Here is a 13,732-nt window from a genome sequence, read left to right on the forward strand (position 1 = left end):
GACCGACTCATCCAGGCCTTGGACCGAGAAAACAGCTTCTCAACTGCATCAGCTGGACCATGGTACAGACCAGAGACAGGGCAAGAAAAGAAGCAGAGGCTACTGGCCCGTGCAGAGAAGAAAGCTGCCGGCAAAGGGGGCATCTCCATGAAGACCCCAACTGTCCCACGAGCAGGGTTAACCCCAACAGCACCTTGGTGGAGAACAAGAAGCCTCAGCTGGTGGTGACTGCACGTGACTCTCGTCGAGCTTGCTGTCTCTCTGTCTGCGCTGTGTCCTACAGTGGGGTTCCCTTACTGCGTTATCCAGGGGAAGGCAGGACGGAGATGCCTGGTCCGCAGGAAGACCCCAGAAAAGACTGTCACCTTCACACAGGCTCACTGGGAAGACAAAGCAGCTCTGGCTGAGGTGGCGGAAGCTATCAGGACTGATTACAATGGCAGGTGTGACGAGATCCACAGTCACTGAGGTGGGGAGATCACAGTCAATGGAACCTCCTTGGCAAAAATTATAACTGAGGAAATTATGACAGTGAAGGAAATCAGACCTAACTGACTCCATCTTGCGTCTAACCTTTAAGCTGTCCTTGTCCATTCCTCGGCGTAGGCTGAACAAACTTCGGGGAGGAATTCAGCTCGTGGTTTGACTCTGAAGCAAAATTGATAATAGCCCTTAACCGAAAAGACTCTCTTCTTGCCTGGGGACCAGTCTGCCTTTGCAAGACTCACAGATTAGCTACGAGATCAGAAATTATAGTTTAGGGGTCATGCAGACTCTGACTCTAAGAGTCGGAACCTCCCCACATTGCTCCCGGGAATAACATCACTATTGTAAAACCTAAGATCAGTACTTGAGATACTTTTCAGACCCTGCACTCGATAGATCAGCTGACACCACCCAGACTCATAATCTGACCTAACCAGTTCTGCCACCGCACCCAGGAACAGAATCAGCAAGAAAATCTCACTTTGATCTCCTATGATTCCGTCTCCAACCTGACCAGTCAGCGTTCCTCACTTCCCAAGCCCCTACCCGCCAAATTATCTTTAAAAACTCTGATCTCTGAATGCTGGGAGACTGATTTGAGAAATAGTAAAACTCTGGGCCGTGTCACGTGCGTCCGAGTGAAGAGACCACCAAACAGGCTTTGTGTGAGCAACAAGGCTGTTTATTTCACCTGCGTGCAGGCGGGCTGAGTCCGAAAAGAGAGTCAGCAAAGGGTGGTGGATTATCACTAGTTCTTACAGGTTTTGGGATAGGCGGTGGAGTTAGGAGCAATGTTTTGCAGGCAGGGAGTGGATCTCACAAAGTACATTCTCAAGGGTGGGGAGAATTACAAAGAACCTTCTTAAGGTTGGGGGAGATTGCAAAGCACATTGATCAGTCAGGGTGGGGCAGAAACAAATCACAATGGTGGAATGTCATCAGTTAAGGCTATTTTCACTTTTTTTGTGGATCTTCAGTTGCTTCAGGCCACCTGGATGTATACGTGCAGGTCACAGGGGATGTGATGCCTTAGCTTGGGCTCAGAGGCCTGACAGGCCGGGCGTGGTGGTTCACGCCTGTAATCACAGCCCTTTGGGAGGCTGAGATGGGTGGATTACGCGGTCAAGAGATCGAGACCATCCCGGCCAACATGGTGAAACCCCGTCTCTACTAAAAATACAAAAATTAGCTGGGCATGGTGGCACGCGCCTGTAGTCCCAGCCACTCAAGAGGCTGAGGCAGGAGAATCTCTTGAACCTGGGAGTTGGAGGCTGCAGTGAGCTGAGATCACGCCATTGCACTCCAGCCTGGGCAACAAGAGTGAAACTCCATCTCAAAAAAAAAAGCCTCTGGTCTCCCGCACAGCCGGCTCTGCGTGAATTGCTCTTTCTCCATTGCAATTCCCCATCTTAATAAATCGGCTGTGTCTAGGCAGCAGGCAAGGTGAACCCGTTGGGTGGCTACACCAATGCCCTGGGTCCAAAATCTGTGGCTCAGACATTGCTAAACTGCAGAAGGCAAAGGCTAAAGAACTTGCCACTAAACTGGGTTAAACATCCACGGTTGAGTTTTCTGTACATAAACTCTTTTTTTAATACTCCTTCAAAAAAAATACTGGTCTATCAAAGTGGCTCCTGCCAGTAATCCCAGCAATTTGGGAGGCTGAGGCAGGAGAATGGCTTGAGCCCAGGAGCTCGAGACCAGCCTGGGCAACATAGTGAGACCCCTCTCCCTCCCAAAAAAAAAAAAAAAATTAGCCAGGCGTGGCAGCACATGCCTGTAATCCTGTCACAGGGCGACCCCCAAATTAGAGGTCAGCCCAGGAGGTCACATGGGTTCTTGGCTTTACACAGGAAGGAACTCAAGAGGGAGTGAACAGCTCAAGCCTGTAATTCCAGCACTTTGGGAGGCCAAGGTGGGCAGATCATCTGAGGTCAGGGGTTTGAGACCAGCCTGGCCAACATGGCGAAACCCCGTCTCTACTAAAAATACAAAAATTAGCCAGGTGTGGTGGTGTGCACCTGTAATCCCAGCTACTCAGGAGGCTGAGGCAGGAGAATCGCTTGAACCCGGGAGGTGGAGGTTGCAGTGAGCCCAGATTGTGCCACTGCACTCCAGCCTGGGTAACACAATGAGACTCTGTCTCAAAAAAAATAAAAAAATAAAAAAGGCCGGGCGCGGTGACTCATGCCTGTAATCCCAGCACTTTGGGAGGCTGAGGCGGGCGAATGACAAGGTCAGGAGTTTGAGACCAGCCTGGCCAACATGGTGAAACGCCATCTCTACTAAAAATACAAAAAATTAGCTGGGCGTGGTGGCAGGCGCCTGTAATCCCAGCTACTTGGGAGGCTGAGGCAGGAGAATCGCTTGAACCCGGGAGGCGGAGGTTGCAGTGAGCCGAGATCGCGCCACTGCACTGCAGCCTGGGCGATAGTGAGAGACTCTGTCTCAAAAAAAAAAAAAAAAAAAAAAAAAAAAACCAGAGGGAGCCAACAGAGTAAAGTGAAAGCAAGTTTACTAAGAAAGTAAAGGAAGAAAAGAGTGCCTACTCCATAGGCAGAGCAGCTCCAAGGGCCACTAGTTGGCTATTTTTATGCTTATTTCTTTTTTTTTAATTCATTTATTTTTCAAATGGAGTATTATTTCTTGATCTTATGCTAAACAAGGGGTGGGTTATTCATGAGGTTTTCCGGAAAGGGGCAGCCATTCCTGGAACTGAGGTTTCCTCCCCCTTTCAGACCACATAGGGTAACTTCCAAGTGTTGCCATGGCGTTTGTAAACTGTCCTGGCGCTGGTGGGCGTGTCTTTTAGCATGCTCATTTGTTATAATGAGTGTATCGTGAATAGTGAGGACAACCAGAGGTCACTTCAGTTGTCATCTTGGTTTTGGCGGGCTTCAATCCACTTATGTACCGCATCTTGTTTCAGCAGCGGGGTCCTCGTGACCTGTACCTTGCAAAACCTGTCCTGCCAAACGCCTGTCTCAGTCCCAGTCACTCAGGAGTCTGCGGCAGGAAGATCACTTGAGCCCAGGAGCTCGAGGCTAAAGTGAGCCACGATTGTACCACTGCACTCCAGCCTGGGCAACAGAGCAAGACCCTGTCTCAATAAATAAATAAATAAAGGCACAAAGATTTCCCATATACTCCCTACCCACCCCCCACACCCCCACACATACACAACCTCTCTCCGTAGATTTGTTGTTAATGTTTGTCTGCATAGGTTGTACCTCTGGTATGTAATTTATGTTTTAATCGTTTGTAACAAGTTAATTTGTTTTTAAACAGGCAACCTGCACTTCCCCAACCCCAGAAAGTGCTGATAATGAAGAGTTTATTTGCTCCCAAAACAAAGCTAAGTTTTCATCTCACCAGTGGGAGTATTACCCTCTATGTTTTTAGGTCATTAAATATTTGCAATAAAAAATACAATTAATCATTTAGTGTACCTAAGTGATGTGTGTATTGAAGGATTTAGCACCTCCCTTGAACAACAAACCGTATTGCTCAGCTGAGCACCATCCTCTTGAGGGACATTGAAGAATCTTTATTTTGTTTCTAAACAAAATAAAGGACAAGAACTCCAGTCGTTAGATCTGTGAAAGGAAAATAAATCTCGGGGCCAGGCACAATGGCGCACTCCTTAAATCCCAGCACTTTGGGAGGCCAAGGCTGGCGGATCACCTGAGGTCAGGAGTTCAGGACCAGACTGGCCAACATGGTGAAACCCCATCCCTGCTAAAACTACAAAGACTGGCTGGGCGTGGTGGCTCACGCCTGTAATCCCAGCTACTCTAGAGGCTGAGGCAGGATAATCGCTTGGACCCAGGAGACGGAGGTTGCATTGAGCCGCACACCTCTGTACTCCAGCCTGGGCGACTTCACACACCTCTGCACTCCAGCCTGGGCGACTTCGTCTCAAAAAAAAAAAAAAAAAAAAACCCGCAATCTCAGGATCCCAAAATCACTAAGCCAAAGGAAAAGTCAGGCAAAGGTTTGCCTCTTTATTCCTCCCATTTTATTCCTAAATAAGATAGCTACAAAGATGAAAAAGCCTACATACCTCCCTCACAATTTGCCCACACTGAGCCAGACTAAATTGTGTGTTCAGTGAAAGGCTGATCAAGGACTTAAAAGGATGCAACCTTTTGTCTCTCCTCTACCTATGATCTGGAAGCCCCTCTCCCTCCCCCCTTCCCCACCCCCGCTGTCTCATGTCTCCCTAAAATGTATAAAAGCAAGCTGTACCCCAACCACCCTGGCCACATGTCATCAGGACCTCCTGAGACTGTGTCACGGGTGCATCCTTAACCTTGGCAAAATAAACGTTCTAAATTGATTGAGACCTGTCTCAGATCAAAAAGTGTTATGGTACATTGAGTTGCATTTTGGATTTTGGGTGTGTGTAAATTGTTCTCTTCTCCACAAAATCAGAAAGTGTGGCCCTGCGCTGGAGAGGGCGGGGTCGCCCCAGTCACCTGAGCAAGGAAACCCCCAAGCCCAAGGAAAAGAGAGGGAGCAGAGAGGAGGGGAAGCTGCAAAGCCCACTGCCCCACCCAGAGCCACCCACCAGCCTGGAACTCCTCTGCAGAAAAACAAGGAAAATACAACTGAAGCTTGTTTGATGGCAAATGCTTTCCTTTGCCTTGTGGATGATGGAATGCAGATCGCTATGACGATGGGAGCTTAAATTAGAGGAATTTATCCAAAGGAAAGAAGGAATTTCCTCCACGGAGTGGCCTAGAAACTGCAGAGAAAAACAAAGGAGGTGAGGTCAAGTCACTTCAAAGTAGTCAGTAGTCACAGCAGAATGGCCCAGAGTAGGTCTTTTTTTTTTTTTTTTTTTAAAGACAGAGTCTCACTCTGTCTCCCAGGCTGGAGTGCAGTGGCGCCATCTCGGCTCACTGCAACCTCCGCCTCCCAGATTCAAGCGATTCTCCTGCCTCAGACTTCCAAGTAGCTGGAATTACAGGCACCTGCCACCATACCCGGCTAATTTTTTTGTATTTTTAGTAGAGACAGGGTTTCACCCTGCTGGCTAGGCTGGTCTCGAACTCCTGACCTCAGGTGATCCACCCGCCTTGGCCTCCCAAAGTGCTGGGATTACAGGCGTGAGCCACATACCCGGCTCAGAGTGAGTCTTAAAAGGACAAAAAGAACAAACTTCATTGCTAATGCTCCAGACTGACCCAGCTGTGAAAACAGCGATACCATCTTACCCTTGCCCTTTTTGCCAACTCTGGAATCTTGCCAATGAGGAACTTAATCAAATGTGGGTTCCAAAATAGGAACTCATTAGCACAAATTTTGCAGGATGCATTCCTCACTTGCAGGATTTTATTACATAATAATCCTAATGTTTGTATGGAGAGAAATGTTTATTGGTAGATTTGGTTACTTTGTGACAGCACAGGTTTTTTGAGATGGAGTCTCGCTCTGTCGCCCAGGCTGGAGTGCAGTGGCGTGACCTCGGCTCACTGCAATTTCCGCCTCCCGGCTTCAAGCGATTCTCCTGCCTCAACCTCCCGAGTAGCTGGGACTATAGGTGCCTGCCACCACGCCCAGCTAATTTTTGTATTTTTAGTAGAGACGGGGTTTCACCGTGTTGGCCGAGCTGGTCTCAAACTCCTGAGATCCACCCACCTTGGCCTCCCAAAGTGCCGGGATTACAGGTGTGAGCCACTGCGTCCCGGGCAACAGCACAGGTTTTTAAAGATGACCATGTGCTTTATGTGCACATCGGATGCAAAGTTGATGAGCACAGAATCCTTATGGCCAACATAAGGATTTGCTTCCTGGACAAGAAAAGCCTGCCACTGGAGACTGCTTCTGCGTCTGTACACAGGTAGAAGCTGGACTCTGTGAATACACTGTTCTTTCTGTGACTTTTACCCACCCTACTGACCCCAAAAAAGTGATTGCATTCTCACTAATTGTTATAACACATTTAACCTCCTGGGCCCTTGAAGGAGGCAGCACCTTGCAGCCCGGGGAGGTCGGTCCTCAGTGTCTCTGGTCATGAATGTTCAGAGTGAGATAGGAGAACCTGCAAGCCACAATGTCCTCCCCACTTTTCCTGCCAGATGCATGTCTGGCTATTCCCCACCTGCCCAAGCCTCTCTTGGCATTGCTTGTACATCCCCTCCACTATGGAGATCTGTCTAAGGTGTATCTCCTCCCAAGACCAGCTTGAGGCACTCTGGTATAACCTGTAGCCAAAGCTGCTCTGATCAATCAGCTGTAGGTTACACCAAAGTACCTCAAGTTGGTCCCGGGAGGAGACACAGCTTAGGCAGATCTAGGTCAAGTTTCTGTTTTCATGATCTAGCCAGGCTGCCCTTGATAATGTATTTGAGACTTTAGTCATTGCCTGTTCTGAGCCATCACATTACAGAGACAGGCCTAGGTGCCACCTAGCCCTTCATTAGTAAGAGTGCACTTCCTAGAGATTCTAGGTTCACTGCAGTGAGTCAAAGTAGCTGAGAGCAGCGCTAATGATTTGCTTGGTTGGTTGACTGAAATCTGGTGTCCTCTTGGCCGGGCGCGGCGGCTCACACCTGTAATCCCAGCACTTTGGGAGGCCGAGGCAGGTGGATCACGAGGTCAGGAGATCGAGACCATCCTGGCTAACACAGTGAAACCCTGTCTGTACTAAAAATACAAAAAAAAATTAGCCGGGTGTGGTGGCGGGCGCCTGTAGTCCCAGCTACTCGGGAGGCTGAGGCAGGAGAATGGCGTGAACCCGGGAGGCAGAGCTTGCAGTGAGCCGAGATCGCACCACTGCACTCCAGCTTGGGCGAGAGTGCAAGACTCCGTCTCAAAAAAAAAAAAAGAAATCTGGTGTCCTCAGGAGTGGTCTCTGCTGATTGAGATTGATGTGATACCAAACTTCCCTGGTATAATGTATTATAGAAGAAAGAATCCACAGGCCGGACCTCAGAGCGGAGTGGGAATAACAGACTGGCCAGTCACCTACCTTGGTAGCAGCTTATAAGTTAATGGCGAAGGACCTCATGAAGGGTGTAACATATAAATTGACTCATAATTCAGCGTATAGGTTTGCCTTTCCCTGCCCGCAGTGCTCCTGCCAGCAATGTCCTCCATGGAGTTTCAGAAAGCTGTGTTCACTGTCATAGTATACACAACACACTCCAGAGCAAGCAACTCACAGCAAAAGAACTGCGGCATATGGGCTCAAGCCATGGAATCCATTGATCTTACCACGTACCCCATCACCCAGAAGCAACTTGCCTGATACAATGGAATTACCAAGTAAACACTCCACAATTATGCCAGCTGGAAGACAGGCCCCTGCAGGATGGGGGTGCCAGCCTACAGGATACTCCATAGCATTTGAACAATTCCTCTCTAGTGAGAATTCACAGGTCCAGAAATCAAAGTGTTTTTCTCCCTATTACTTTTTTTTTTTTTTGAGACACAGTCTTGCCCTGTTGCCCAGGCTGGAGTGCAGTTGTGCAATCTTGGCTCACTGCAACCTCTGCCTCCCAGGTTCAAGTGATTCTCCTGCCTCAACCTCCTGAGAAGCTGGGATTTTTGTATTTTTTTTTTTTTTTTTAGTAGAGATGGAGTTTCACCATGTTGGCCGGGCTGGTCTTGAACTCCTGACCTCGTGATCTGCCCACCTCGGCCTCCCAAAGTGCTGGGATTACAGGGTGAGCCACCATGCCAGGCCTCCCTATTACATTTAATAACTCACCTGTGTTTGAGTTCTACCAACTTTAGAGGTCATAATTCCCAAGGGTGAAATGCTTCCATCAGGAAACATAATTAGTTCCACTGAACTGGAAGTGGAGGTTTCCCCTGTGGCCATTTGGGGCCCTTCCTACCGCTGAGCAATAGGAAAAGAGAGGTCCCTGGACTGCCTGGGATGACTGATCCTGGTTATCAAGGGGAAAGGAGGTTGCTGCTACACAGTGGGGGAAGGGGTATATCTAGAACTCAGGGGGCCCAATGCCTTGTAATACAATTTCACAGAAACTATAACAACCCAATAAAGGCTTCAGACCCTGCAGAAATGATGATTTGTGTTTTCCCGTCAGAAAAAGACCCCCTATCTGCCAAGGTGCTGGTTGAAGGCAGAGGGAACATTCAATGGGTAGTGGAAGAAAGAAGTGACAGGCAGACGCGGTGGCTCACGCCTGTAATCCCAGCATTTTGGGAGGCTGAGGTGGGTGGATCACTTGAGGTCAGGAGTTTGAGACCAGCCTGGCAAACATGGTGAAACCCCGTCTCTACTAAAAATACAAAAATTAGCTGGGCGTGGCGGTGGGTGCCTGTAATCCCAGCTACTTGGGAGGCTGAGGCAGGAGAATTGCGTGAACCTAGGAGGCAGAGGTTGCAGTGAGCCAAGATCACACCACTGCACTCCAGCCTGGGAGACAGAGGGAGATTCTGTCTCAAAAAAAAAAAACAAAAAAACGAAGGCAGTTACATCAACTACAGCTTTGCAACCATGGCAGAAATAACTGCTGTAGCAAACATGGGTATCTTTTCTTGTTTGTTACAAATATGTATATGTTAATTAATTCATTATTTCTTTTCTTTTCTTTTTTATTTAGATGGAGTCTCACTCTGTCGCCCAGGCTGGAGTGCAGTGGTGCAATCTCAGCTCACTGCAACCTCCGCCTCTCGAGTTCAAGTGATTCTCCTGCCTCAGGCTTCCAAGTAGCTGGGATTACAGGCGCCCACGACCACACCCGGCTAATTTTTGTAATTTTAGTAGAGATGGGGTTTCGCCATGTTGGCCAGGGTGGTCTGGAACTCCTGACCTCAAGTGATCCACCCGCCTCGGCCTCCCAAAGTGCTGGAATTACAAGAGTGAGCCACAGCACCCAGTCTATGTATTTCCTTTTTTTTTTTTTTGAGACGGAGTCTTGCTCTGTTGCCCAGGCTGGAGTGCAGTGTTGCGATCTCGGCTCACTGCAAGCTCCGCCTCCCAGGCTCATGCCATTCTCCTGCCTCAGCCTCCCGAGTAGCTGGGACTACAGGCGCCCGCCACCATGCCCGGAGAATTTTTTGTATTTTTAGTAGAGACGGGGTTTCACCGTGTTAGCCAGGATGGTCTCGATCTCCTGACCTCGCGATCCACCAGCCTTGGCCTTCCAAAGTGCTGGGATTACAGGCGTGAGTCACCGCGCCCGGCCCTATGTATTTCTTTTATAGAAATGTTTGTTTATATTTTTTCTCTTCTGGAGGAGTTTTTTTGGGGGTTTTTTGTTTTTTGTGTTTTCTGTTTTTGTTTTTGAGATGGAATTTCACTCTTGTTGCCCAGGCTGGAGTGCAATGTTGCGATCTCAGCTCATTGCAACCTCCATCTCCCAGGTTCAAGTGATTCTCCTGTCTCAGCCTCCTGAGTAGCTGGGATTACAGGCATGCACCACCATGCCTGGCTAATTTTGTATTTTTAGTAGAGATGGGATTTCTCCATGTTGGTCAGGCTGGTCTCAAACTCCCAACCTGAGGTGATCCGCCCACCTCAGCCTCCCAAAGTGCTGGGATTACAGGTGTGAGCCACCACGCCCGGCCTGGAGTCTTTTTGATAAATAACATTTTCCTAGACAATTATCTAGTCTTTTAAATTTGGTTTGTTGTTGTTGTTGTTGTTGTTTTGTCACCCAGGCTTGAGTACAGGAGCATAATCTCAGCTCACTGCCACCTCTGCCTCCCGGGCTCAAGCAATCCTCCCACATCAGCCTCCAAAGTAGCTGGAACTACAGGGGCAAGCCACCATATCCGGCTAATTTTTGTAGACACAGGGTTTTCCCATGTTGTCCGGGCTGGTCTGGAACTCCTGGGCTCAAGTGATCCACCTGCCTCAGCCTCCCAAAGTGCTGGGATTACAGGTGTGAGTCACTGGACCTGGCCTGTTTTGGTCTTAGTTCTGTGTTAAATATATTAAACATTCACTGCCTTCCTTTTGCTAAAATTTACTTTTTTGCTAGCCCTTAGTTGACTCAAGTTTATCCTCCAGTAATTTCTTCAAGAAGGGCTCATGAGAACTATATTTCCTAAGATCATGCATTCTCAAAATTGTCTACGGTTTAGAGAATAAAGACAAGCCTCAGACTGGGAGAAAATATTTCCAAAACACATATCTGATAAAGAGTTGTATCCAAAATTTACAATAAACTCCAAAAACTGAACATCAAGAAAATAAACTACACAATTTCAAAATGGGCAAAATATCTGAAGAGACACCTCACCAAAGAAGGCACATATATGGCAAATAGCATATGAAAAGATGCTCAGCGTCATATGTCATTAGGGAATTTAAAATTAAAGTAACATTTGGATGGTCAGGCACGGTGGCTCATACCTGGGTGGCCAAAGCTGGTGGATCACTTGTGCCCAGGAGTTCGAGACCAGTCTGGGCAACATAGGGAGACCACCGTCTCTACAAAAAAACGTTCTTTAAATTAGCCAGGCTTGGTGCCACACACCGTGGTTCCAGCTACTTGGGAGGCTGAGGTGGAAGGGTTGCTGGAGGACAAGAGGTCAGGGCAGCAGTGAGCAGTGATCGTATCACTGCACTCCAGCCTGGGCAGCAGAGTAAGACTCTGTCTCAAAAATAAAATAAAATAAAATAAAATAAAATAAAATAAAATAAAATAAAATAACAGTTGAACTCTGCTACACATCTATTAAAATGGCTAAAATCCAAAACACTGACAACACCAAATGTTGGCAAGGATGTGGAACAAGAGAAACTCTCATTCATTGCTGGTTGGAACGCAAAATAGTATAACCACTCTGGAAGACAGTTGGGAAGTTTCTAATAAAGCTAAACATAGGCTTACCATACAATCCAGCAATCATGCTCCTAGGTATTTACCCAAAGGAGTTGAATGCTTATATCCCCATGAAAACCCCAACACAAACGTCTACAGCAGCTTTTCATAATTGCCAAACATTGGAAGCAACCAACAGATCCTTCAGTACATGAAATGATAAGCAAACTATGGTACATCCATGCAAAGGAAAATTATCCAGCTAAAAAAGAAATGAGCTATCAAGCCATGAAAAGACATGGAGGAAGCTTAAGTGTATATTGCTAAGTGAAAGAGGTCAGTCAAGCCGGGCGTGGTGGCGCATGCCTGTAATCCCAGCTACTCGGGAGGTTGAGGCAAGAGAATCACTTGAACCCAAGAGGCAAAAGTTGTGGTGAGCCAAGATCACACCATTGCACTCCAGCCTGGGCAACGAGAGCAAAACTCTGTCTCAAAAACAAACAAACAAACAATAAAAAACAAAAAGAAGAAGTCAGTCTGAAAAAGCTATAAATTATATATATCCAACTATATTATACTATATTCTGGAAAGGCAAAACTATTGAGACAGTAAAAAGATCAGTGGTTGCCAGAAGGAGGGGAGAGGAGAGAGGGAAAAAAACTTTATGGTCTTTTAATGAAATCCCTGACTCATGTTTTCTTTCCTTGACTACTTGCTCCATCTCTTCCAGCATTCAACATGGGTCTGCACATCCAAGGCTAGCCTGATTTTTATCCCCTAAAAGAAGAAAGGAATTGATCTTTTTTCCTGGCTGCTCATAAATTTCTTTATTTTTAAAACTCAATAACTTTACTAGGCCAGGTCTCAACAAAAACATTCTTGATCAGTTTTCCCTGACATCTAGCTTTCTCTTTCATCATAGATTCAAGCCTCTTTTATTTCAGGAGAACTTTCTTTTCTTTTTAAAGGAGAGACAGAGTCTCACTATGTTACCTGGTCTGGTTTCGAACTCCTGGCCTCAAGCGATCCTCCCTCCTTGGCCTCCCAAAATGCCGGGGTTACAGGCATTAGCCACCATGCCTGGCCAATTTCAAGAAAACTTTCTTGAATTATATCTTTAGCTGTATGTTTTATCTATTGTTTTGGTTTTATTTTTTAGAGATTTCAACTATGCATATATTGCATATTGAATTTCCTTTGCATCTTATATATATGTATATATATACATAATTTTCCCATATTGTTTTTAATCTACCGTATTTCCACTTCATTGGTTCACTTTTCTCATTTCTATTCTTTATGTCCTTTACAGTGTCTTCCATAGTAACTGTTCTTATTTATACTCCCTCCAATTTCTTTTTTCTTTTTTTTCTTTTTTTTCTTTTTTTTTGAGACGGAATTTCGCTCTTGTTGCCCAGGCTGGAGTGCAATGGTGTGATCTTGACTCACCGGCAGAGGCCTCCCAGGTTCAAGTGATTCTCCTGCCTCAGCCTCCCACCAAGTAGCTGGGATTACAGGCATGCACCACCATGCCCGGCTAATTTTGTATTTTTAGTGAGACGAGGTTTCTCCGTGTTGGTCAGGCTGGTCTTGAACTCCCAACCTCAGGTGATCCGCCCTCCTCTCCCTCCCAAAGTGCTGGGATTACAAGGGTGAGCCACCATACCCAGCCGGGTTTTTCTATTCTATTGCATCGTCAGGCTGCAAATTTTCCAAATTTTTATGCAATGCTTCCTCTTGAATGCTTTGCTGCTTAGAAACTTATTCCACCAGATACCCAAAATCATCTCTCTTAAGTTCAGAGTTCCACGTATCTCTAGGGCAGGGACAAAAAGCTGCCAGTCTCTTTGCTAAAGCACAGTAAGAGTCACTTTTGCTCCAGTTCCCAACAAGTTCCTCACCCCCATCTAAGACCACATCAGCCTGGACTTTATCATCCATATAACTGTCAACATTTTGGTCAAAGACATTCAGTAAGTCTCTAGGAAGTTCCAAACTTTCCCACATTTTCCTGTCTTCTTCTGAGCCCTCCAAACTGTTCCAACCTCTGCCCACTACCCAGTTCCAAAGTTGCTTCCACATTATCAGCTATCTTTACAGCAGCATCCCACTCTACCAGTACCAATTTACTGTATTAGTCTGTTCTCACACTGCTAATAAAGACATACCTGAGACTAATTTATAAAGAAAAAGAGGTTTACTGGACTCACAGTTTCACATGGCTGGGGAAGCCTCACAATCACGGCAGAAGGCAAAGAAGGAGCAAAGATACATCTTATATGGCAGCAGGCAAGAGAGTCTGTGTGTCGGAACTCCCATTTATAAAACCATCAGATCTCCTGAGACTTATTCACCATCAGGAGAACAGCACAGGAAAGACCTGCCCCCATGTTTCAATTACCTCCCACTGGGTTCCTCCTACCACATGTGGGGATTATGGGAGCTACAATTCAAGATGAGATTTGGGTGGGGACACAGCCAAACCATATCATGGAGG

At 46.8% G+C, this 13,732-nt stretch overlaps 1 protein-coding gene across 2 annotated transcripts in view; it reads right to left on the bottom strand.

Moving 5' to 3' along the window:
- ASGR2 (asialoglycoprotein receptor 2) overlaps window positions 1–13,560 on the bottom strand; it is a 53,428-nt gene extending 39,868 nt beyond the window's left edge. The window contains exon 1 of one of the 2 annotated variants that reach the window (XM_003810118.5): window positions 13,446–13,560. The gene's annotated coding sequence lies outside the window, so the exon portion shown is untranslated. The remainder of the gene's footprint in view (window positions 1–13,445) is intronic. The other variant, XM_055101021.2, reaches the window with a different exon arrangement.
- Between the last annotated feature and the right edge of the window lie 172 nt (window positions 13,561–13,732).

This window comes from Pan paniscus, chromosome 19, assembly GCF_029289425.2.
Source record: "Pan paniscus chromosome 19, NHGRI_mPanPan1-v2.0_pri, whole genome shotgun sequence".
NCBI lineage: Eukaryota > Metazoa > Chordata > Mammalia > Primates > Hominidae > Pan > Pan paniscus.